Here is a 27,447-nt window from a genome sequence, read left to right on the forward strand (position 1 = left end):
TATTTGTGTTGATGAAGTTGAAATTTGGGAAATATGTTAATGGTGGTTGATGGTGGTTGATGGTGGTTAATGGTGGTTGAGGGTGGTTAATGGTGGTTGATGGTTAATGGTGATTAATGGTGGTATAGATATCAGGAGTTGACTATCTGATGTTGCTATAAAACTCTAGAGATCCCTGCCGCTAATGTTGACACAGAAGGTTGTGAGAGAGAGAGAGAGAGAGAGAGAGAGAGAGAGAGAGAGACGGGAGATACCAGGCAGGGCAGCAAGAGGGGTCGTGGCAGAGAGAGGCTCCCAGTATCCCCGTGACAGTCGTCGCGTGAGGGTGTGTCAGCCCCGCGCCTCCAACACCCGCTCTACCGCCTTCCACTAACCCGGCCTCTCCACCTCCTCCATTTGCGCTCTCCTGGTGGAGATCTCACGCCACCCGGTGGATGAATAGATGGATAGATAGAGTGTGGATCGTGGGAGCGAGCGGACGGCTCTATGAGTGGCCACCCTGCATGGGACACCGATGCCTCAAGCTCCTTCTTCTCCCTCAGGGCATTGCCAATCGGTCAGGCATTCCCCCAATCGTGGCCAATCCTAGAGCGAGAAATGTGCCTAATCAACCTCCGTCTCGGTACGAGTGATCCGCCAATCGCCGCCACGACGAGCCTCTATGCCGTAGGAGCTCTGCTGAAGAACATAACCTTGTGATGAACATCCGCGCGTGTGTTAGAAGAACTTGTTGGTGATGCAGGCGAACGTGTTATGATGAACACCTCTGTGATAGTTGTGTCTTGTGATAGTTGAAAACGCGTGCGTGCTGCTGCTGGCGGAGAGAGAGAGAGAGGGGAGGTGATTTTTACTGAACTGGACTGTCTGCCTGCCTGATCGTGTACTTCAGGGTACTGTTACACATGCACCTTCCAAACTCCGGGTCACCGCGTCAGGTAATGATCTGTTTTTATTCTGGGGGGGGTGGGGGGGGTGTATGTTGATTAAGGTAAACAAGAGTGTCTTTTGAGGGTTCATATTGAGTTGTGGTCAGCTTACTTGTGTCTTTTATTATCCAGAGATTTGATTATTTATGTGTATGTACTGTACAGTATGTAATAGGTTCATAGACATATTTCCATCGTTTCATGTTTACATATGTTCGTGTTGATTGGAATATGATATATATACATACATATATATATAAATATATATTATGATTGCATAGACTTTAAAATACAGTACAAATATATTTCACTGAATCTTTACACACACACACACACACACACACACACACACACACACACACACACACATCATCATCATCATCATCATCATCATCGACGGCAACACTACATAGAATTGATGATGAACTTCTGGTGACGTAACACTTAATCACTGCAATACATTGTGTGTCATGAACCATCAAGAGGAGGCATCAGATTACGATTACAGAGTCGATATTCAACACCCTCGGATCACCCTACCTGCTTTCCCATTAAAAGACATATATACGATATAGTATATTATGCCTCGAGTGTCGCCTAACCTAACCTAACCTGACCTGACCCTGACCTGACCTGGTAGCTACTAACATTACCCAAAAAGATTCTATGGATGGCTGATCAAGAGGCCCTAATTTGATTGTGTTCATCCTCGTCACAAGTGGAGGTCGGGTGTTCGTGAGGGGTGAAGTCGGATTTGTTAATACTCACTACTGGATCTTATGACTTTTTTTTTTTTTTTGCCTTTGGACTTATTTGGAAATTATATAATAATAATGAAATGAAAATAGCGTGAAAATTAATAGGAAATAGATGTTAACAGAAAAGGTCGAATAAATAGTAAAATGAAATGTGATGGAAGAGTTTTGATATACTGCAAATGAAAGATTAAAACAATTGCGGAAAGTCCCATGAAAATTATTTCATGGAAAATGAAAGAAAATTATGTATATTTTTTGTTGTTTTTAGCGACGTAAATTCTCAGGTAAAAATTAAAACTAAAACAAAAATTTCTTCTCGAACAAAATTACGGAATTTGAAACTTTGAGGATTTTTTCTTTAAATAAAAATTACTGAGGAGAGAGAGAGAGAGAGAGATTGAATTAGAGGTAGAGACAGGAATAGATAGATAGACAGAATGACAGATATAGACAGAATGATAGATAGATAGATAGATAAATTGAGATAGAGAAATAAGCCAAGTGTAGAGACGCATTAATGAATAAGGCGAGTAGACATAACGAAGGAGAAAGAGTGAGAGCAAGAGGACAGATAATAAGAGAAAGAAGGAGAGAGAGAGTGAGAGAGAGCAAACATTAACAAACTTTTTAATTGATATTTTGAAATTTTCTTTTTAATTAATTTTTTTTTTAATTTTTTTGGATTGTGCAGTAAATTTTCTGATCTCACGAACGCGATTAAATGGTGGCAATTTCCCTTGAATAAACAACCTCATTAAAAAATTTTCCATTCACCCTTTTTCGGGAAACAATTTTTTTTTCTTCTTTTGTTTAACGTGTGCATTCCGTGTTCCCGGTAGCATTATTTCCGTTTATGTGTTAATTTGCATGTGTTCACCATCATGGAGTTCGCTTTTGTTTGTTATTAATTTAGAATCTTTTTTTTTCTTTATGATGTTGAAATGATAATAATAATGATAATAGTAATAATAATAATGATAATAGTAATAATAATAATAATGATAATAGTAATAATAATAATAATAATAATAATAATAATAATAATAATAATAATATTTTACTCTTTTTCTGTAGAATATTATAAGAATACTGTTATTATTATTATTATTATTATTATTATTACCACTACCATTAGTATAATAATTATGTCCTATTTTAATTAACATTAGACATTAATGTGTTGGGTTGAATGTAAATGATTGGACAGTAATAATAATAATAATAATAATAATAATAATAATAATAATAATAATAATAATAATAACAGGTTGACTTCTACCGGACTATTTGTTTATATTTTTCGTTGCCATGGTAACAACTGTGTTTATATACGGGGCCATAAGACCAGACTAAATTGAGAGGCGGAGAGAGTTTTATCTATCTTATTTCTGCTTCTCTCTTTATCCCACTTTCTCTTCATCTTTATCTTCCTCCTCTTTCATTTTCTCATTCTTTCGCACTGTTATTCTCTTTCATTATCTTTCTCTCTGTTTTATCTTTTTGGTTCTGTCTCTCCTTCTTTCCCTCTCTTGAATATTTTCTATTCTTGGTTATATCTTTATTTTTCTTCATTTATCTTTGTTTATCATTCTTTTATTTTTCCCTTTCTGTCTCTTTTTCTCTCTCTTTATACATGATATTCATTTATCTATCCATCAATCTTTCTCTTATCACTTTATCACTTTATTTCTCTCTCTTTTTTTTCTCTGCTACTCTCCTTCTTCCCCTTTTCTCATTCTCTGTCTTTCCTTCTTCCTGTGGCATTTTTTTCTTTACCATTCTGTTCAGTCTCCCTCTACTTTATGTGTCTCTCTCTCTTTCTCTCTCTGTCATTTCTCTCTCTCTTCCATTTCCTCATTCTCCCTCTTCCAGTGTTATTTTCTCTCTCTCGTCCTATATCATACACACTCTCACTCACTCACTCACTCTCTTTTCCTCTTTAACTCTCACTCCCTCCCTCTCTCCCTGCCTCTCCCTCCCTCTCCCTCTCTCACCCCCACTCTCTTTTTCTCTTTAACTCTCACACTCTCTCCCTCCCTCTCCCTCTCTCCCTGCCTCTCCCTCCCTCTCCCTTACTCACCCACTCTCTTTTTCTCTTTAACTTTCATTCTCTCTACCTTCCCCTCCTTCCCACTCTCTCTCTCTCTCTCTCTCTCTCTCTCTCTCTCTCTCTCTCTCTAGACCTTCTCTCTAGACTGTGTTGACAAGCAAACTCACTCAGGCCTTTCAACACTCCGACAAGTTACCCTGGGATATGAACCCTGAGCACGGATTCTGAAACACTGGAACGATAATTTTTTATTTTATTTTTATTCTTTAACTCTTTACCGGTGGAAGGAGGGTAAGAAAACATCATTCACTCACGATACAGTCTCCGCACAGTATTGACGCCGTTTTGTTTTGAGATTTTTTTTTTTGTTATTGTATTGTGATTTTTTGGGGGTGAATCTGTTAGTTGTGTTTTCATTTTAGGAGTTGAGAAAAAGTGTTGATGTATGAGTCTTGGTAAACGTAACGTAGCGTTCCTTCCTTCCTTCCTTCCTTCCTTCCTTCCTTCCTTGCCATTGCTCCTTCAAGGACATCGGGCATTAGATAGGGTAATATTAGTCATGTTTATCTTATTCTCTTATCTCTGTATCTTTATTTTTATTTCAACTCACTCTCTCCTTATTTTCCCTATCCATCCCTCCTTCCTTGCTTCCTTCCATTATACCTCCCTCCCTCCTTCCTTCCCTTCCTTTTTTCTTTCTTTCATACTTCCCACCTCCCTACCTCCCTCCCTCCCTCCCTCCCTACTTTCCTTCCTTGCTTCCCTCCATTATACCTCCCTCCGTCCTTCCTTCCCTTCCTTTTTTCTTTTCTTTCATTCTTCCCACCTCCCTCCCTTCTTCCTTCCCCTCTCTCTCTCTCCCTTCTATACCCCAAGAATGCATTTCCATCTCACTTCTTTCGTCCGTTCGGGAGTCTTATGCCAATATTTAATGTAAAGCAACATACAGGAGTGGCCCAGTTATAAAAATATTACTGCCTTGTTAAAACGCTATTCTCTATCTTCAAATCTGAGTGGGAGTCTTTAGAACCCCGTGTTTCATGTCCGTGTTTGTTTCATGTCCGTGTTTGTTTCATGTCCGTGTTTGTTTCATGTCCGTGTTTGTTTCGACCGAGTTTCGTGTCCGTGTTTTACCTAATATTCTTCTTCATTTCCATTGGTACATCTGTTTCCCATTGGTGCATCTGTTTCCCATTGGTAGCTTCGTTTCCCATTGGTACCTCTGTTTCCCATAGGTTCCCTCTTCACATTGGTACCTCCGTTTCATCTTAGTTTCACATTCATTAGTACCTTTTACATGTAGTCAAATAAGCATGAACTCGGTAAGGGTAAACCAACTCTACTCTTACGAACTTTATAGAAAAAAAATAATCTTAGTAAATCTGGATTACCCGAGCAACTTTTTTAAGCGAATTTTTGATACGTAGAGAACTGACGAAAAAATGAGAGAGAGGGAGAGAGAGAGAGAGAGAGAGAGAGAGAGAGAGAGAGAGAAATGGACACTTAAAGAGTTATTAAGTGGAATTTTGGCATCCTGCACGTCAGCTCGTGATGTTTACGAGGTTTTTATGCTTGATGAGTGGCTTGTATACACGCAGGAACCCCAAACTGAGCATAAACAACACATAAATACATACTCTCCCGGCCTCTGGATAAGCTAATTTGCTACTAACATCACGCTAAATCATCTTAATTCCCAACGATTCGGTGTTCGGGAAGCTAAGAATGACCGAGTCTTCTTTGAATCAGCTCCGAATCCTTTGTCATTTATGTAACTCAGTTGTAAAAGGAATTAGATTACACGGGGTATGATTTTATTGATAGGAAAAATATACAAGTATGAAGTCCATGCTGAGGTCGATTCGGTTCTGGGTGTTTTAGAATCTAAGTAAGAGAATTGTGAAGGAGTTTAAATACCACACTAAGAGGATTCCGGATGATATAAATTCCGGTACAAAAAGTGCGGGTAACCAGATACTCCTTAATTAGATTTATGGTAAGACATGAACGGTATTATTCTGTTGAGGCGAAGTTACGGGGTCTGTTTAGGGGTTAAGAGTCAGTATGGTGTGTGAGAGAGTGAGAGAGAGAGAGAGAGAGAGAGAGAGTGTGCGTGTGTTTGTCTGTGTGTGTGAGAGTATACATGTGTATGTCTTTTTGTGTGAGTGTGTGTACATGTGTATATGCATGTGTATATATTTCTGTGTAAAAATAAATCGGTTACAGTGTGTCTGGCTTCCAAAAAATTCCTGAACTGTTTCCTAAGTTCATGTTGCTAAAGCCATTTGCTGGTAGTTATATTATGGACCTATATTTCCTATTTATTATGGTCAATGTATTATATATATATTGCTCTTTTATCATTTACTATATTATGTACAGTATATACGATCATAAAATTACTGCCCCCGAAGTGACACATTTTGGAAATATATTGTTACGTACTGTGTGTTTTTCTGGGTTATTTTGGGTGTTATAATGTGCTGTATTGAGTAACAGCCTCACTGAAGTGTCACATATGTGTAGAGTATCTTGCTGTCTTCTGTGTGTGAGTCGGGGGGGGAGGGGTCTCATACGGTATGCCATCTCTTGAAGCAAAAGTGTGAATACATCATAGAGGGAACACACCCTCTAGCATACCGGCTGTAATCAAGCTCGTACCAAATACTGAATATTGCACGTCACCCCTCGAAGGTCGGCGACCCTGACATCCTCCTGGAGGAGTTCTTGCCTTACTGCCTCGACCGGCCTGCACCTAGCATCTTCTTGCCCCCGGTTGGGTCGATACTCGGAGGAACCAGCCTGACTGTGTTCTCCAGTCTCGAGCCTTCACAGCACACTAACTTTTCTTAAGGAGGGTTTCGAACCATCCAGCTTACGAAATCTATCCACCAAACCCTCCAACCAAACCCTCATTGCTTCAGTTTTTCGAACATTTTGGGACATTTTCGGATATAAGTAGGATGGTGGAAGATGCTCAGTAGATAGTAAGTTCACCTCTATGGATGCTGAGTGCTGAGAATTATTATTTTTTTTTTGCTTATGAATCGGCAGCTGGTGTGACCTTGACGAGTTGAGAGAGAGAGAGAGAGAGAGAGAGAGAGAGAGAGACCTACAGCTTATTATCGACTGGCTGACAAATCGATAACGTTCGGCTAGTATCTCAAGGAGGTAGGTATAGGAGGAATCCACACTCGCTGCTGGAATGCCATCACCACTTCTAGGAAAACCCACAGAACTTCTTCCATCTATTGAACTACTCAGAAAATCCTTATTACGACTCAACGTAGGATATGTACTCGCGTGACACACTCCATCCTTCCATCCTAACAATAGATTTAGCTACCCCCCCCTCCCCCCACCGACCACTACCACCGACCACCACCACCACCACCACCACAGTTCACGATATTTCAAACTTTAACGTCGACATTCCAGAGCTGATTGACTGTGTGCAATGAGGCTGGTGGTCGACCTATCATGTGTAACGTGATAGCGAGGAGAACTTGCTACTACCTGGTTGGATTATAGTGTGATTTGTGCCTAGTTGCGTTTGTTTACACACACACACACACACACACACACACACACACACACACACGAGAGAGAGATCTTACGTTATCCTGAAGGTCCATCTGTCATGCCTTGAGTTGTACTTACGTGCTCTTTAATACACACTTACTCTAGGCTGAAGATACGATACCCAACGCCTCAGTCTACGCTTACGATGTCCAGGAAATGTATTTACGATACCTCGATGAGCTCATAGTAGTTCCTTAGAGTCAGCTGACGACCCGTGATGTGATTCAGTGAGTAGATCCGAATTCTGTGAGTCAGTCGAGAGTCAGGAGTCACTGTGCAGACTATACAGAGTCCTTATATGAATTGGTTACACTTTGATATCTGGGATTTCTTTTCCGATGACTTTGTATATTAATTCATTGTTAGTTTGAGATATATTAAGGCTCGGTTAACTATGAAATGTATTGAAACTCGAATGAATAACACTGGGAATATTCTTGTGGAATCAATTATCGCGAAATATTGTCCCCTGAATGAAAATTTAGGGTTTCAGTGTCGGTAGAGAAAATATTTCTTTGGCAATATCTCATGCATATTGGGGGTAATTTGCATATTAATTTCCGGTTATTCGTGCGTAAACGCAATCCCTAGATGAAGAGCCCGAGGTGCATTCAAGACGCACCCGTGGTGCATTCAAGACTCAAAGGCTGCTTTCCCTTCTTTCATGATGCTCTAATGGTGCTTCTAGAGTGCTCTGATGGTAATCTCAGTCTGAACTAAACTCCCATTTAAACCTCGTGTTCAAGGAGGACTGGGAATGTAATTAAGATACGCTCAGGTTAGACTGGAGGAAGACTCACTTAACATGTTGTGCTGAGATTGAGGTGATAAATGTATTACCTTCTTAGTGATGTGAGTGTAGAGTGGAGGCGTCGGCTACACTACCACCAGCGTGTACAGGCAGGTGTGTGTGTAGTTGAGCAGTGAATAACATGTGTACTTGGATTCAGAATTTCTATACAATCTGAGACGTGTATAGAGACGACCTGTACATTAGTTCTATACTGCCAACTCCAAAGTCAAGCCACACTTAATGGTTAAAATGCTTCTGAACTCTAATTGTAATTTTATAGAACTCGACTTGTTACTGACTAAAAACTATTTTATATCGGTATAAGACCTGTATATAATAGCCCTGAAATATTAAATAGCAGCATGATGCAACAAACTTTGTATTTTGAAACATCGTACACGTACTCTCGTCTCCGTAACACCTGACAATCCTTATAAATTAAAAATAATTGCGCAAGATTTGTTTATCATCTCTGCAACATTTACACCAACAGGATGCAATGGAGAATTAATAAGTTAATGCTGTGTATTCATACTATTGTTTTTTAAATGCTGGCCGATATTATGTATTAAAATCTTCATTACACCGATAGAAGAATGGAATGTTTTGCCTTAAATCAACATCAATATAATGCATTTTGTTAGACATAGCTGAACACGATGATGGATTAATAGATATAAGATAATCGCTAATTTACCTGAGGGTATCATACAATGTTGTATATAGTTAACATTTTATATCGAGTATATAATTATACACAATAAAAGGTTACTCTTGTGCGACGTACAAATAGTGTGTCGTGTTAAACTATACAATTACACACACTCATACACATTCAAGGCTGGCGGGTATACTTTTCAGATGGGGTAGTCACACCTTAAACGGTTCATATCTATTATTTACAAGAAATATATCCATCCCTACACCTAAGGAACGGCAATTATACCTCTCAAAAGGGATATATCTCCTTAAAACACACACACACACACACACACACACACACACACACACACACACACACACACACACATACACCACATACACACACTCCCATACCCTAGGAAAGGCAGTATACTCGCTGGGTCTTTCTCAAGGGTCTCAGAGACGCCCCACACATCTCTAAGTGTTTTGGACTCTGGGCTGCATAAGGATGGAACAAGTTGGTGAAAATATCTGCATGCTGGTGTAGCTAAATGGTCAGTCGTAAACATGATAAAGTGTTTTTATGCCAGCTTTCTGTCTACTGGCGAGGAAGGTCTGTGTGTGTGTGTGTGTGTAGGGGTGTGTGTGTGTGTGTGTGTGTAGTGGTCGTTTATGTCTGTCAGTTTATTTTAATGACTGTAGGAGTAGTCTGTATAGTGTGTCTGTATGCCTGTTAAATTTCATGAAGGCTAAAACAAACTGGACAGTATCTAAATGGTGGTCCAGCTATCATCAGTCTTAAAACAAGTTATATTATAAGCTATATTATTCTAACTTTTCTTATATAGATTTGAGTTTGTGCCTTAGTGATATAAATCATGTTATTTTTTTTTTAGGGTTTGTCTGTATGAATATTTAGAAGAGGTCTTTGCCATTCTGTCTGCGCCTGTCTGTTAAGTCCTGTGAAGGTTGGCAAAAGGAAGGAATTATTCAGGTGGTCCTTATACACCCCACACCCCACACACACAGGGATCTTAGTATACGAATATTCAGATCAGATTTTTGGTGTCTGGGTGATGGTCTTTCCAGCTCCTTAAGACCTTGTGTTAATTAGTCAAAGCTTCCAGTTAAAGCCTTCTCTCCCACAAGCTTCCAATTAAAGCTTTCTCTCTCACAAGCTTCCAGTTAAAGCTTTCTCTCACACAAGCTTCCAATTAAAGCCTTCTCTCCCACAAGCTTTCAGTTAAAGCTTTCTCTCTCACAAGCTTTCAGTTAAAGCTTTCTCTCCCACTGTCAACACCACGGAACCAACAGCACCGTTATCGTTCTCTTTTGTGGTAGCTGACTGCTTTGAAAAAATATACTGTGTCTGTCTGTCTGTCTGTCTGTCTGTCTGTTTGTCTGTCTGTCTGTTTGTCTGTCTGTCTGTCTATCTCTTTTTCTCGTTTTGGGAGATTTCAGGGTGTCAGCTAGAGAGAGAGAGAGAGAGGACAGATCCACTCCCTCCCTTCAACACGACACAACACACAGACCTGCCATACAGCGGTTGTTTTCATTCCAGGCACTCCTAGTGTATACAAACAATTGCCCCCCTCCCTCTCCCCCTCCACCCCCAACCCCCCAATCTGTTGTTGTTGCTTCCCCTACCACTTTCTCCTTCCTCTCCTCTCCTCCTCTTTTTCACCCCGCTCGCTCACTCTCCTCTTTCTACCCTCCTCTTAGTCTCTCCTCCTCTTCCTCTTCCTCAACTTACCCACTCACTCCTCCTCCTCCTTCTCCTTTTAATCTCTTCCCCCCCTCCTTCTCTCACTCAGTCTCCTCCTTCATTCCTCTTCCCCATAACTATTCACTCTCCTTCTTTTACCTCTATTCCCCTCATCCCCCCTCTCTCTATACTTCCTTCCCTCTCTCTCTCCCCTTCCCGTTCTTTCCCCTCACTTCCCGTCTCTAATCTCCTCTCTTCCTATTATTCTACTATTTTGTTACCCTTTCCTTTCCTTCCCTCCCCTCCCCTACCCTCTCTTCTCTTCTTCCTCTCACTCCCTTTTCATCCCCTCCCTCTTCTTCCTTCCCCTCCCACCTCCCTCTCCTCCCTTCACAATATTTAGACTCCATGAAACACATACAGTACACGGTTGTGGGTAAAGAGCATGTTTTATTTATTTATCCCCGTCTGTCTGTCTCTGTCTGTCTGTGTATCTGTCTTAACGTACATACATAGATAAATATAGAATTTAATATTGGAGTTCAATATTTTGTCCATAATCTTTTCTCTTGTCACCTGCTTCTCTTGTTGTCCCTGTTATCACCTGCTTCTCTTGTTGTCCCTGTTATCACCTGCTTCTCTCTCTTGTCACCTGCTTCTCTTGTTGTCCCTGTTATCACCTGCTTCTCTTGTTGTCCCTGTTATCACCTGCTTCTCTCATTCCCAGTATTTGTTGTTTGTTGTAATAGACGAAAGCTTAAGGGATTTTACTTAGAAAATATTTTGAATTGGAACAGTGTATTTACCTTATTGTTATTGTTGTTAGTGTTATTGTTGTTATTATTATTGTTTGTTATTATTATTGTTATTATTATTATTATTATTATTTATTAGTATTCGGGATACATACACATAACTCGGGCTGGTGTGTGTGTGTGTGTGTTTATATGGTTCTTTCCCCCTTTCTATTGTTCTATCTCTCTGTCCTTTTCAATTTCTAGTTACACACTTTCCTTCTCTCATTCTCTTTGTTTTACTTCCCTTTGTCTCCCTCTCTCTCTTCCACTCCTTTCATCTTTTCCCCCCTCTCCGTTATTCACCCTCTTTTCATTCTTTCTCGCGATTCCTTCGCATTATTCATTTCCCTCACTCTCTCTCTCTCTCATCCATTCCTCTCATTCCTTCTTCCATTCCTCTCATTCCTTCTTTATTTTTTCTTTCTTTATATCCTCTTTCTCTCTCTCTGTCTCTCTCTGTCTCCCCCTCTCTCTCTCTCTTCCTCCTTTCGTCTAGTTCGTCCGTACGTCCTTCAAGGTCACTAGAAAAGCCACGCCTCTCTCTCGCACTCTCTTTTCCCTACCACACTCTCACTCCGACCACACTTTCATTGCATCACACACACACACACACTATCCATTATTTATTTTTTGTCCTGAGTAAACAATATCTTCATTCAAGGTCACGTTATCATCTTGAGACAGATTAAAACAAAATAACAGAGAAGAATATTCCACTACAAACAGCATTACTTTAAATAACAAGTGTTGCCATTACCAGTTTCATATCGAATACTCGGGACCTCTCAGTGTGCACGAACCCGGAGTAAAATCCACGGAATCGATACCAAAGTTGATAATGTGATTCATGTGGGACGAATCTATGAATCTCGGGCGGTAATATGTTTTGGAATCGGTGTGTCTGTGTGGAGGAGGGAGGAGAGAGAGTGTGTGTGTGTCTGTGTGGAGGAGGGAGGAGAGAGAGAGTGTGTGTGTGTGTGTGGAGGAGGGAGTGTGTGTGTGTGTGTGTGTGTGTGTGGATGAGGGAGGAGAGAGAGTGTGTGTGTGTGTAGGTGTAACTGTTTGGTGGAGGGAGGAGGGGGGTGTTTGTGTGTTTCTGTGTGTGTGGAGGAAGGAGGAAGGGAGTGTTTGTGTGAGTTTGTGGAGATGGAGTGGAAGGATTCATGAGTGTTTGTTTCTGTATGTGTTTGGGGGAAGGGAGGAAAGAAGATGGTGTTTGTATGCATGTTTGTGCGTGTATGTGTGTTTCAACTTCTTTATGTATGTATCCGTGATGTGTGTGTTTGTGTCTGGAAAGTTGACAGTATTTGCATGTGTGTGTGTGTGTGTATAGTCTCGTGTGTATGCCTTATGTACGTATGGATGGGTGATTGTTTTAGATATATCAATAATAATAATAATAATTAACGGTTTATTGAAAGAGCATGGCAGCTGGAAGGCTGAAAATATACAATTACATAATTGGGGAATGGGTCTCTTGATTTACAAATGATATACAAGTAACATAAGTGATACAAATATGATATATAATAATTAGATGTTGATAATTTTTACAATGGTTGGAACTGAGCTGTTCTTATAGCAATCAGTTACCAAGTTACCAAATATCACCAATAACTCGAATACACTGGATAGCTTCAAACATAGGCTGGATGCTTATATGAGCAATAGGGGTTGGGTATAAACGGAACTGCCCAGTATGGGTCAATAGGCCCCCTGCAGTTTCCTCCATTCTTATGTTCTTATGTTCTCGTATGGGCTGGATGCGGTTGGGCAGGTGTGTGACTACGTGGCCAGGACAGTAGCTTGGGGCAATGCAGGTGTGCTCCATCCTTCAGGTTAGGTCGGGTGAAGCTGTGAGGTCAGGTCAGGTTAGGTCAGATCCAGCCACACTCAGTATTGCTGTGTTTTTGTGCTTTTCATTCGAGTTGAAATTGCCACTTTTGTATATCACTTGTGGGATGATCGTCAAGCTTTGCACTGTACTGTTGGTGGGAGGATGTTGATAAATCCAGATGGGAAGGAGGGGATGGAGAAGGGGAGGGCAAGAGACCACGGGCAGCGCCGACTACACACGTCCTTACCCTATGGCCGTGTCTGTGTGTACCAACATCAATCACGTACCGTACTATAGCTTCAACCAGAACACTTCTTCAGTCTACCAAAACTTCCTTTCCACCTCGAGGCAGCTACTACAATCAGAGTAACATAAGAATGGATCTCTCCTCTAAAGCACCATACCTACAGACACCTACCACTGAGACTTCTACAGGTAGCTTACATCTTCAGGAGGTAAATCTATCCCCCTTGCAGCTCTTTCATCGGGGATAATTAACACCTACAAACAGATACATCATCCCAATTACTTATTTATAAATAACAATCATTTATAGAATAATTGAATAGTTCCGTCTCGTGTTGTGCTGTTCGTCAGGTGTTTTTTTAATCGGATGAAGAGAATATAATATTTTTGGGTGTATTGCAGCCCCAGGGTCCTTATAAGAATCTTACAGCACAAAGGATGTCTCGATCTGAGGTATTATGTTGGTGACAGTTTGTTGTGGAAAATTATTCTTTGTCCTCAGAGAGTTATTATTATTGTTGTTGTAGTTGTTGTTACCATTATTATTGTTATTGTTATTGTTATTATTATTATTATTATTATTGTTGTTGTTGTTATTGTTATCTTTATTATTATTATTGTTGTTGTTATTGTTATCTTTATTGTTGTTGTTGTTGTTGCTGTTACCATTATTATTATAAGAGCATAAGAACATAAAAATGGAGGAAACTGCAGCAGGCTTATTGGCCCATACTGGGCTGTCCCATTTACACCCAACCCCTATTACTCATATAAGCATCCAACCTATGTTTGAAGCTATCCAGCGTGTTCGAGTTAATGATGATATTTGGTAACTTGTTCCATTCATCCACTACTCTGTTTCCAAACCAGTGTTTACGTATTTCACGCCTAAATCTAAATTTGTCTAATTTAAGACCATTGTTACGAGTTCGCTCCTGGTTGGATAGTTTGAGTACCTTTGTAATGTCCCCTTTGTTTAGCCTCTATCAGGTCACTCCTCGCTCTACGTCTCTCAAGGGAGTGCAAATTAAGATGCTTTAACCTGTCTCTGTACTCAAGGTTCCTAATGCCCGGGATTAGTCTTGTCATTCTCCTCTGGATTCTTTCCAAGGATTCTATATCCATTCTGTAATACGGTGACCAGAACTGAACTGCGTAATCCAGGAGTGGTCTCACAAGCGCAAGATATAATCTTAAGTTGACCTCGCTGGTCTTGTAACTAACACTCCTTTGTATGAATCCAAGTACTTTATTAGCCTTGTTACGAGCAAAAACACATTGTTTACTTGGCTTAAGATTCCTACTTATCATTACTCCTAAATCTCTCTCGCAGTCGGATTTCACAATGGCATCGTTGTTCATCTGGTAACTGGTTTCCCTGTTTACATCTCCTATACTGAGTACTTTACATTTGTCCACGTTGAATTTCATCTGCCATTTTCAGACCATTCGAAAAATTTGTTTAGATCTTCCTGTAGTATTGCGGAGTCCTCGTCAGATTTAATTACACGTCCTATTTTAGTGTTATCAGCAAATTTACTTATGTTGCTGTCTACGCCGATATCTATGTTGTTTATGTATATAATAAATAATAATGGTCCAAGTACTGAGCCTTGGGGAACTCCACTAGTGACGTTGGTCCAATGGGATTTAGTGCCGTTAATGCTCACTCGCTGTTTCCTGTCCTGTAACCACGCCCTAATCCATTTTAGAATATTACCTTTAATGCCATGTGCTTCTACATTTCTTATTAGTCTTTCGTGGGGGACTCTGTCGAAGGCTTTGCTAAAGTCGAGATATACCACATCATAATTGTGCCCCTCTTCCACCGATTCGAAAACTGATGAAAAGAATGTTAATAGATTAGTTAGACATGAACGCCCGCTTGTGAAGCCATGTTGGGAATCATTGATCAACTTGTGCTTCTCCAGGTGGTTTCGAATAGAGTTTGAAATGCTTGCTTCCAGTAATTTGCCTACAATTGATGTTAGAGTGATTGGACGGTAGTTAGAGGATAGTGATCTATCTCCCTTCTTGAAAATCGGTATTACATTCGCTATCCTCCAGGATTCTGGTACTACACCTGTTTTTAAGGACATGTTAAACAACTTTGCTAAGGGCATACTAAGCTCTTCCCTACATTCCTTTAATACTCTGGCAAATATCTCATCGGGACCAGGTGACTTATTAGAATAAGAAAAAATGTTATAGCAATGAATGAAGTGAAAGCAAGATGAGTATAATGTTATATTGCTTTTGTACTGTGATTTTTATTTGAACATGGTATTAATTAATTCTGTTTTACATTGTTTTATTATTATTTCTTTTGTCTTGTATTCTTTTTGTTGTTCGTTTGTTTATATGCTTCTTGATTCTGCTTGTTACTAATTCTTCTTCTTCTTCCTCGCTTTACTTCTCCGTTTTCTTCTTTTTCGTTTTGTCTTCAATTTCCTTCTTTGCTTTCGTGTCTTCTCTATCATTTCCACTTCCTCCTTTTTTGTTCTCATCTCCGTTTCCTTATCTTCCTTCACTGTTTATTCTTCCCCTTTCTGTCCTCTCCTCTCCTCTGCTGCCCCCTCCTCTCCTCCTGAATCGTGTCTACGAATTCATGAGACATTGAAATCTTTGTACTTCTGAACGTGTTGTTGTTTCTGAATTAATGAAGTGAAATGAAATACAAAACAAATGAAAAATATACACAGCAATTATGATAATTCTAAGACAATTTGAAACAATACTTGACGATGCCGGATGATGGACTTACGATTGATAATGTTAAAATATTTAGTTTTTTCTCTTGTAATGAGAAGAATCGCAGAATGAATCTCCTGAAATGACTTTTCTTTACAGGCAACTGGAAATCATAATAAATTGATGATAGTTTAAATTACTGAGTCTTCCAATGTCCAAAGTGATGACATTTCACGATGGAATTTGTGAGTAAATGTCAATGTACTTCATATGTCGCGTTATTTAGAATTATTTATACGATTGAGGTATGATTTTGGTACACCTAATTACTATTGATATGAATAGAGAAGGTAATGACGATAACAATTGTACTGTAGATGATGATAATGTTAATACTAGAGATAATTATATTAATATTATTGATAATCTTGGTAATAATAATAATAATAATAATAATAATAATAATAATAAACAATAATACTAGTAACATCAAAATAATTACGTTAATAACAACCTTGTTCGAAATACATTAGGTACCTTAACTAAGAAACAGATAACTCCAATAACAATCTTATGTTTTAATAAATTCTCCTCATAACAAAAAATAACTATATGACTAACTTAACCTAACCTAACGTAATCTAACCTAACCTAACCTAACCTAACTTAACCTAACCTAACTTAACGTAATCTAACCTAACCTAACCTAACCTAACCTAACCTAACTTAACCTAACCTAACGTAACCTAACCTAACGTAACCTAACCTAACCTAACCTCGACATTAAATAGATTACCTTTATTAAAACTCATCGAATTTATCACCTTCAAATGAACACCATCTATTAAGTAATTAACTACCTGTGCTTTTAATGAGGTAATGCTACGTAAGGTATTTCTAATTTAATTAACTCACCTGTGAATTAATTATCTATCTACCTTAATAGTAAGGGGTTAATGTTTCTTAGTGTTTTTCCATCGTCATTTAACCTTTGGATCAATAAAACACCTTTGAAGTAATTAAACATCTCTACTAAATAATTAATTCTGAAGAAGAACGCTGGTTTAAGATATCATTCTTTAAGAGAGATAACGTGAGCTACAATCCAATGTTCCCAAAAGGTTAAACTATCGTCCCGAAAAGATTAAACCATCGTCCCTAAATTATTAAACCATCGTCCTAAAACGATTATTTCATCATCTCCATAAATAATTAAACCATCGTTCTAAGAGGATTAAAAAAACATCGTCCTAAAAGGGTTAAAACCATCATCCTAAAAGGGTTAAAACCATCTTTTTTAAAGGGTTAAAACCATCGTCCTAAATGGGTTAAAACCATCATCCTAAAAGGGTTAAAACCATCATCCTAAAAGGGTTAAAACCATCATCCTAAAAGGGTTAAAACCATCATCCTTAAAGGGTTAAAACCATCGTCCTAAACGGGTTAAAACCATCATCCTAAAAGGGTTAAAACCATCATCCTAAAAGGGTAAAAAAACATAGTCCTGAAAGGGTTAAAACCATCTTTTTAAAGGGTTAAAACCATCATCCTAAAAGGGTTAAAACCATCATCCTAAAAGGGTTAAAAACCGTCGTCCTAAAAGGGTTAAAACCATCATCCTAAAAGGGTTTAAAACCATCGTCCTAAAAGGGTTAAAACCATCATCCTAAAAGGGTTTAAAAACATCGTCCTAAAAGGGTTAAAACCATCATCCTAAAAGGGTTTAAAAACATCGTCCTAAAAGGGTTAAAACCATCATCCTAAAAGGGTTAAAACCATCATCCTAAAAGGGTTAAAACCATCGTCCTAAAAGGGCTAAAACCATCGTCCTAAAAGGGCTAAAACCATACTTAAAAAGGTTCAAGTCCATTTTTTTTATCTCTTCAAAGGCCAGCTAACACACCTTCATCACCATCCTTCCCCCACAAAAGGCAAAAAAAAAAAAAAGCTCTAAGATCCCGAACGATTCTGGAAGGAGGCAGAGAGGGAGAACGAACCTAAAGGGAAGATTTTTTTTAAATACTTCGTTCGAGAAAGAAAAAAAAAACTTGATTGTCCGGAGCTTTAAACTACTTTCTAACTCAACCCAGGAAATTAAGACGACCCGGTAATGTATGGAAAGTTGGATTATGCGACGCGGGGAGGAAATTTCGAGACGGGTTTGAGATAGTGAGATGTTTTATTTTAGACGATGTGATACAGAGAGAGAGAGAGAGAGAGAGAGAGAGAGAGAGAGTATTATGGAATTGGTGTGAGATTGTGTATGGTGTTGGAGAGAGTGTGAATGCGTTGAGAGATAGGGAGACACGAGAGACAACAACAGTATTAGGGTTTGAGAGACAGAATAGGTTGTGAAATGTTCTGTTATTTGAAACACTGAGAGACGTCATTACACGGTTGCCATACATGTGAATATTCATACATAAAACATACATACCCGATGTATATATATAAATATTCATACACAGTCGACGCACAGGTATACGTATCAACATTCATATATTAATACTTATCGCTTATATTGACGTCATATCATTATTTGAAAAATTATACAGTAATATTTTATAGTAATTTGCATATATCGTAATTGATAAAAGCAAATTATTTTCAGTATGAAGTTAATGTCTTCTGATAATAACTAATATGTCAAGGTTTATCTGTCGGATACATCGAGGCATTCTTATAGAAATGAATGCTTGTATACATATGTATCTTCATACGTGGTCATTGTACACATGATGATATTCATACATAGTCGTTGTGTATATGAGAATATTTATAAATGGGCTTTATATGAATGCAAATATTCATACATGGTCTACATAGAGTCGATGTATAAGTCAGAATATCCAAAATCAAACGAAAATGAATAATTGATTATTAAAAGTACAATGAAGCAGGAAGAAAAAAGGCAACTAATAATGTAAGAATTAACGTAAAGTAAAGTCACGAAGAGAGGAAATTGAAAATAAGAGATTTAGAGAGAGAGAGAGAGAGTAAACAGAGTTAGTCTCCATAAGCTTCACTAACACGTAGACTAATTTATGTATTATTTCAGGTTTTCTTTATGAGTGTTTGAAACGTTCACACACACACACACACATAGTAATCATGGCACTGTAGCGAGAGGTTTTTAGAATTCCCTCAGTTAACCCGCCCTTAAGCGAGTTAGTTCTGGTCATTAGGAGCTCAATTTCCCCTGATACTGGCCTCTTTAATGACTGAGACCGGTTTGAACCCCTGTGACCCGCTTCGAACCCCCGTGATCCGCTTTGAACCCCGAGACCCGCTTTGAACCCCCGATATCAGATTCGAACCCCTCCTTCAACCCACGCTACTCCTGTGTCAAAGTTCATTTAATATATATATTGATGTTATTATTGTTTATTTAATGATTGAAGCCCATTCGAACCCCTGATGTTTTAATTAAACCCAGGTAATCCGGTTTCAAGCTTCAAGACCCACTCTGAACCCTTTGAATCCGCTTCGAACCCCTGCGTTCCCTCTCTTCGGGACCTCGCAACCCACGCCGGAGAGTTGGGTACGAATTCATGATGATTCACATGTGATTGTTTTCCCCCGTGACTGGGAGGAGGGAGGGTGGTAAGGGGTGGAGGGAAGGGGTGCAGGAGGGGAGTGGGGTGGAGGGAAGGAGGGGAGTGGGGTGGAGGGAAGGAGTGCAGGAGGGGAGTGGGGTGGAGGGAAGGGAATTGGGTATGTTAATGTATCTGATTACAGTAGAGCTTTAACTTCGGTTTCGTCCTCATCTTGGTCGTCATCTTTTGTTTTGTACGTAAAGGAAGACAGTTACCGGTATGTATTTTCTTCGTATTCTGATGAGTTTTTTTCCTTCGTTCTTCATCACCAAAGAACTGATTAATGATTATATGAACGCAATGAAGATTTTTCCTGATATGAAATCTTGGATCAATTTCTACCCAGCGACGACAGGATCACAGATTACATCCCGTTTACTTACTAAGATTATTTTCAACTGATTGTTTCTAAGCCTTCCCATTGTTTATCCAGTTGTCTCTCACCGTCTGGCACCTAAAAATGTCAGAACTTAAAAATTTCTGCGTTAGAATTATTTTAATGAGAAACATATAATTTAATCCATCTGTGTGTTTGTATGTTCTTACGAATTTACAAAGATAGGTGAAAATTATTTAGCAGGTGTCCCCCCGCGGTTCGGTCTACAGTTTCCAAGATATATTCCAGGATTTTGTCTCATTAATAACTCGTGTATCTTAGCTAGTATGCATAATATTCTCATAATGTTTCACGTCAGGTCTCCCCGTATGATCTAGCATGGTGTGAGTGTCAATAAGGATACGTATAACATTATAGGTGTGTAAATATATGGGAAAAGATGTCATATATACACTAGTTCCTCTCTCCCCCTTCCACCTACCCCTACCCCTTTCCACCTACCCCTACCCCCTACCTACCCCTACCCCCTTCCACCTACCACCTACCCCCTTCCACCTACCCCCTACCCCCCCTTCCCCTACCCCCTTCCACCCACCCCTACCCCCTTAACCTACCCCCTTCCCCCTTCAACCTACCTACCCCTACCCCTTCTTCAACCTACCCTACCCCCCTTCCACCTACCCTACACCCCCTCTCAACCTACCCCTACCCCTTTCAACCTCTCCCCTCCACCCTCCCATCCCTTCTCCTCACCTTCCCCATCCCCCTCATCCCTCCCCATTCCCCCTCTCCCCTACTCCGCTCCCCCTCCCCTTCCCCCGGTAGCCATGAAAGTTCACATCCCATATTATTCATAGCTGAAGCTCCATATCACAGCCCGGAGTCAATCGAATAGAGCAATAGATTGATTCGAACCGATCGTATCCAGGGTTCAGAAGCAGTTTCGGATTTAACTTCAGTCTTTCTCCCCTCCCCCCCCCTCCCCCTCAATTCCCCTTTCCACTCCTCCCAAACTCCCCTTGGGGTTTGAGCCGAGGTTGTCTCCCCTTGGGGCGTCCCTTGTAAAGTTAGGGGGAGGTGGAGGGAGGAGAGGTAGAGAGAGGGTAGGAGAGAGGGAGGGAGGAAGGGTAAATGGAAGAGGAGTAGAGAGAAGGAAGGAAGTAGAGGGAGGGAAGGTGAAGGGAGGAGAGGTAGAGAGAGGGCAGGAGAGAGGGAGGGAGGAAGGGTAAATGGAAGAGGAGTAGAGAGAAGGAAGGAAGTAGAGGGAGGAGAGGTGAAGGGAGGAGAGGTAGAGGGAGGGAAGGAGGGAGTGTGTGTAGGTGGGGAAGGGAGGGAAGAGGATCGGGTCTATTGATTGCATAATTAGGGGGGTGCAGGCAAGGCAACCCACCCTCTGCCTCTCCTGCCGTACCCATCGTCTTCTCCTCCTCCTCTTTCTCTCAGCATGTCTTCCTCTTCCCCTTTCTTCCCTTTCTTTTCGGTTCCTTCTATACCTTCTCTCTCTCGTTTTCTCCTCTATCTCCGTTTTCCCTTCCTCTTCATCCTCTCTCCACCATCTTGGTCTCCTCTTACCCCTATCTTTATTCTCTTACTTCTCTTTACGATTTCTTCTATTTGTCCTTACTTTGTTTCCAACTTTTCCTCTTCTTCCTTTATTTCTCTTGGTTCCTCTTTCACTTTACCTTTTTCCCTTTTCTCCCATGCTTCTCAATCGCCTCCTCCTCCCCTCTTCATTTTTATCCCCCTCCCCTCCTCTTCATATTTACCCCCTCCCCTCCTCTTCATATTCTTCCCCCTCCCTTCCTCTTCATTTTCTTCCCCCTCCTCCCTCCCCTCCTATCCCCTTCTTCCTCATTATTCAACCCTCCACTCTCCTCCCTCCTCGTTCTCTCCTCCCCTCCAACGATACCTGCAGGGCTGAAGACTCGGGAGATACCAGAGTTAATTCTAGGTTGAGATATTACCTTCTCTCTCTCTCTCTCTCTCTCTCTCTCTCTCTCTCATTCTCTTCCTAATACTCCTTCCCTTCTGCTTTTCCTCTACTTTCCTCTCCGCTTCTTCCTTCTACTTGTATTTCTTTTTATTTATCCCTTTCTTCTTCGTCTTCCTTCTTCTTATCTTTCTCTTTCTCTTTCTCCTTCTGTTTCGCCATCTCTTCCTCTTCCTCCTTATCCTGTTTCTCTTTCTCTTCCTCTTTTTCTTCCTCCTCCTGTTTCTCCTTCTCTTTTTACTTATCCCTTTCTTTCTCCTGCTTCTCCTGTTACTCTTTCTCATCCTCCTTCTTGTCCTCCTCTTCTTCATTCCTCCCCTCTCTTCTTCCTCCTCCTCCTCCTCCTCCTGATTCCCTCTAGCGTCAACCACAGTGGAGGAGGAACAGAAATACTGATACAATAAATTTTCAAACTGTGGCATTACCTTCTCTCTGTTTCCTCCTTCTCCTCTTCCTCCTCCTACCTGTCTTCCTCTTTTATCTTATCCTTCCCTTGGACACTCTTCTTCCTTCTCCTTCTCTTCCTTCTCCTTTTTTATCTCCTCTTCCCTTTCATGTTCTTCCTCCTCCACATTCTACTCGTCTTCCTCTTTTATTTCCTCTCTCCTTTCTTACTCTTATTCCTCCTCTTCTCCCTCTTTTCTTCTCTTTCCTCCTCTTCGTCTTATGTCTCCATCATTATATTTTTATCTTTCTATTTATTCTCTTCTTCTTTGATCATCTAGTTTCTCTTTTCTTCCTTTCCTCTTCTCCTTCTCGCTAAGTTCCTCTTCCTCTTCTCCCAACTAAGCTCCTCTTTTTCTCTTCCACGATTCCAAGAAAACAATATTAATACAGGATTCTTATCCCGTCGTCTCCTCTTCTTCCTCTTCCTCCTCCTCTTCTTCCTCTTCATTCTTTTCATTATCCAGCCATCCACCACTTCTCCTGCTTCCTTCTCCGTCCCCAGCGTGAGGTATTCAACACAGAATATAAGCGAATTTCACTCTGAGATATTGCTTTCATTGTTTTCTTTTTTTCTTCTATATTCTTTCATTTTCTTTCTTCTCCTTTCTTTCTTTTCTTTCTCTTTTATTTTTTCTTTCTTTCTTTCTTTCTTTTACTCTTCTTGTTTAGTGATAAATATAGAACCATAACAGACCATTAGTGCATGCCACTATCTTCTCTCTCTCTCTCTCTTTCTCCTTCTCATTCTATCTTCCTCTTCTTCTTCCTCTTCCTCTTCTTCTTCCTCTTCTTCCTCCTCCTCATTATCCAGCCCTATATTTATCCTTCTTATTCCTTCTTCCTCTCCAACGACATTTACGGAAGCCAGAAAGACAATGTTAATTTCTATATTGTAACATCATCAAGTTTTATTCCAGAGCGTTGAATATTTATCATCTGTTCAGCCACTCCAAAAAAACTATCTGTACTTGGGGTGATCGATGTATTTCAGAATGAACACTGTGACTGCCTGTTGTCTCGGTAGGGTTGTCAAAATCCTTCGTCCGTTGTGTCATATTTTTTCAACCCAATTTTGTATGGATATTTTTTTTTTGGTGACTACATATATAACAACGATGTTTTTATGGCTGTTGGATATTTATAAAGACGATATTTGTTTTGTCGGTAAGAATAATGAATAAAATCCACTAAAAATGCTCTTTACTTTTTGTTGATTTTTGTAGATAGTTTTTATTTTTATTTTGAATATTATCAGAATTTAATATGTCTATTTAGTGCATTCTTATATAAGAGATATACATAATAACGATAATGATACACAGAAGATTATGAAAAATATATAATTAAAAAATATCTGATATAAATATATTATAGACAAAGATTAGTTTATATATAATTTCTTTTAGAATATTTATTATATGGAATTCTCTTTTAACACGTAATCAGAAAGGCCAAGTAATAAAAAATTTAAACAAAACAAAAATATCAAAATTGAAAGAAAATAAATACTTTCTATGACGATAAATAACGATAAATATTTTTGTTATTAAAGAAATTGTCCAGGTAAATCAAACAGGTAAGGGGAAGGGGTTAATTAAGCAGTGGCTATTTCGGGGTTACTAGCCAAGACGTGGTAACTGGCTAGGAACGGTCTACTGTCTCGAGGTTATGTAGTGAGTTTATGAAAGATGAAGATAATGAAGAAATAAAAGAAGGGAGTATGTGAAAGAAATAAAAGAAGGAAGTATGTGAAATAAATGAAAGAAAAAATTATTGTTGTTGTCGATATCGTTTTTCTTATTTTTTTTGTGCTTTAGTTTTGGTCTTATATCCCTTTCTATCCCACCTCTCTCTCTCTCTCTCTCTCTCTCTCTCTCTCTCTCTCTCTCCTTTATCCCAATACGTTTTAAAGTTCATAATACATTTTTTCTGTATTATCTCTTATTACGCATTTGATTAGTCCTTTAGATAGTTTTCTTCCACAGGGGCGTGAGGAGGGGGGTGAAGGAGAGATGGAGTGGGATGGAGGAGAGGGGTGAAGGGAGGAGAGAGAGAGAGAAGGAGGAAAGAGGACGGACAGAGCGAAGTAAAATGGAAAAAATGGAGAAGGGAGGAAGTTTAGGGAAGGGTAAGTGAAAGGGGATGAGTGATGAAGGGAGTGAGGAGAGGGATAGTGAAGAGAAGACTATTAGAGGGAAGAAGGGTTGAGGAGATGATGTAGGAGGATTGGAAAAGGGCAAAGAAATGGGGAGGGGGAGAAGGAAGAGGAGGAGGAGGAGGAGTAGAAGAATGGTGAGAAATGGAAGAGAGAGGAGAGACGGGGGAGGGGGAGGAAGTAGAAGAGGTGTAGGTAAGGGATGGAGAATCAGGTAGAAGGGGGAAGGAAGGAGGAAAGGAGGGAGGGAAGGAAGGAAGGAAGGAAGGAGGAAAGGAGGGAGGGTTGAGTAGACAAGTGAAAGCTCTCCAAAGATTGAATGACAAGACAGGTAGATTAGTCGAGTAATTAAGTTGATGACGTCAAGTAGACAGGTAGATTACAAGAGTCGAGGAGACAACTTCAACGACATTACAATAGAAGTAAAACGTACAGTAAATGGCGTCGATGGGTCGATTTATACCGGTAGGTGAAGTCGAATTGTCGAAATTAAAGGCGAGTCAACGAATAATGGTCGAATAAGCAGGTAGATGACGTCCAAGGCTTAAATTGTTGAGGAGATGATGTCATTGTGAGGTAGATGATGTCATTGTGAGATAGATGACGTCATTGTAAGAGAGATGACGTCATTGTAAGAGAGATGACGTCATTGTAAGATAGATGACGTCATTGTAAGATAGATGACGTCATTGTAAGGTATATGGTGTCATAAGCTTTGATAGAAAACATCGATTTGACAGATAGTTGACGTCTTATAGATAGTCAGGTGACGACGTTGTATCTTAAAACCCATGACATTTCAGGACGATTTGAGAGAGAGAGAGAGAGTCGGATCGGGTTGGAACGGGTCGGAACGGGCCGGGTCGGGTCGGGTCGGGACGGGACGGATCGGCTCGGGTTGGGTCGTAAGCAGTAACGGGTGGAGTCGTCGTGTAGCTTTCCCCAGTCGAGGTATTATGCGGGCGATCCCCCGCGGTCGATGGTCGTCCCGGGGAGTGAATAGACTGAAATTATCCACGAGTTGAGTGGCTCCACACTCCCCTGATTATTGCAGGATTAGCAACAATTCCGGAGCTTCGTCTTCAGAATTTCGGGAGATGTACCCCTGAATTTTGAAAATTTATGCCGGGATTTTGGAGATTTAGGTCGAAATTTCAGGGATTTTGTCTAGAATTTCGGGATTTGGTGCAGATTTTCAGAATTCTACTTCAGAGTTAGGGTGGTTTGTTTCACAATTTCGACGCGTTGTCTTTAGCATTACAAGTGGGGAGATGGGGTGGGGCCCCACAATTTGGGAGACTCAGACCATAATATTTACGGATATAAATCAGAATTTTAGAAATTTAGAACTGATCTATGAATCTACAACATATACAGGGTGTTCCGTAAATACCTTTCATAATTCAGGCGGTGTATTCCTGAGACATATATAAAGATAAATTACAAAATGACCAAATTGTCAATTCTCAATAGTTTCGGAGTTACAACACATGACAGGTTTGGTAGGAATGTGATGAAACCTATATGGGGTGTATATGAAACACCCAATACACTGTCCTAGTGACGTTTATTAACAACAATAATAATGCCATATGATTTGTATTGGTATTAACATTTAGAGCAAATATTCAAGTTCCGCCCCTCTTGCTTAATGCAGGCCTCAGCCCGTCGCACTAGTGAGTGTGGTACACGTTCTAAGACCCCAGGGGTGTTGCGAATGTTTGTCACACTGTTCTGTACACGGCGCCACAATTCCTCACGGTTTGCCAATCTCTGCACCATACACCTTGCTTTTTATGTGACCCCACAGGTAGAAATCAAGGGGATTTATGTCAGGTAACCGTAGGTTTCATCACATTCCTATAGAAGCTGTCATGTGGAGTAATTCCGAAACTATTGAGAATTGACAATTTGGTCCTTTAGTAATTTATCTTTATTTATGTCTCAGGAACACACCGCCTGAATTATGAAAGGTATTTACGGAACACCCTGTACAGGTATACGTATTTTCCTCTCGGAATTCATCAGGGTTGTTTTGCAGGTTTGAAGCGTAGTCTTCACAGTTTCTGAGAGTTGGCAGGTATTCGCTTGTATCTTTCCACAATATCGTAACCACGTCTCAGAATTCGGAACTTCGTATCAGGGCTTTCAAGAGATATCAACCACAATCCCAAAATGGTGTCCAAACTTTTGTAGCTTCAGCTCAAAATATCGGAGCTTCGTATTACAGTTTATGAGATTCAGTTCTTACTATCTGTATCTCATGATGATGTTTTGAGTCACGACTCAAAAAATAAAATTTCTAACAAAGGACGTCTAAACTTTGACTCAGATTTTCGAAACCTCAAACCAGAATTGTATATCCAATGCAACGTTGGGATTCTATCGTGAATGTGGGATATCTAACTCAGTATACCAGAAACATAGAGAAAGTCCATCAGTCCTCGAAGGTCCTGGAAGAAAAAATCCTTTGATCTTGACAGCACATGGAGGAGAAAATGTCCAACTCTGAAAGTCTATCAATCTGGACAGGTCCTTGAAGAGGAAGTCCAGACCTTGGATAAGAAGTTCGTCAGTCTTTAAAAGTCCTGGAAGTCCGCGAATCCAGGCAGGTAGTGAAAGATACCCCAACTACAATGGAAATATAGCCCAGACCTGAAAGAAGTCTGTTAGCCTCGACAAGTTCTGGAAAAGAGAAGTCCAGACAAATTTGTATAAAAAAATCTTCCAGTCTCTTGAGGTCCTGGAAACAGAATGCAAGACTTCAAAGACCTTATACAAGAAGTCTGTCAGCTCTGTCAGATCCTGGAAACGGAAGGAAGTCCAGGGAGGTTTAGAAGGTGCTGAGAATAACATAGCTCTTCACTCATGCAGCTGTAACATTCTCTGACATTT

At 40.0% G+C, this 27,447-nt stretch overlaps 1 long non-coding RNA gene across 1 annotated transcript in view; it reads left to right on the top strand.

The window, feature by feature from the left end:
- The first annotated feature begins 310 nt into the window (after positions 1 to 310).
- LOC121865660 overlaps positions 311 to 27,447 on the top strand; it is a 102,169-nt gene continuing 75,032 nt past the window's right edge. Inside the window, exon 1 of the long non-coding RNA XR_006088786.1 lies at positions 311 to 935. This is a non-coding gene — a long non-coding RNA (uncharacterized LOC121865660). The remainder of the gene's footprint in view (positions 936 to 27,447) is intronic.

Source organism: Homarus americanus, unplaced genomic scaffold, assembly GCF_018991925.1.
Source record: "Homarus americanus isolate GMGI-L3 unplaced genomic scaffold, GMGI_Hamer_2.0 scaffold38595, whole genome shotgun sequence".
Classification (NCBI taxonomy): Eukaryota; Metazoa; Arthropoda; class Malacostraca; order Decapoda; family Nephropidae; genus Homarus; species Homarus americanus.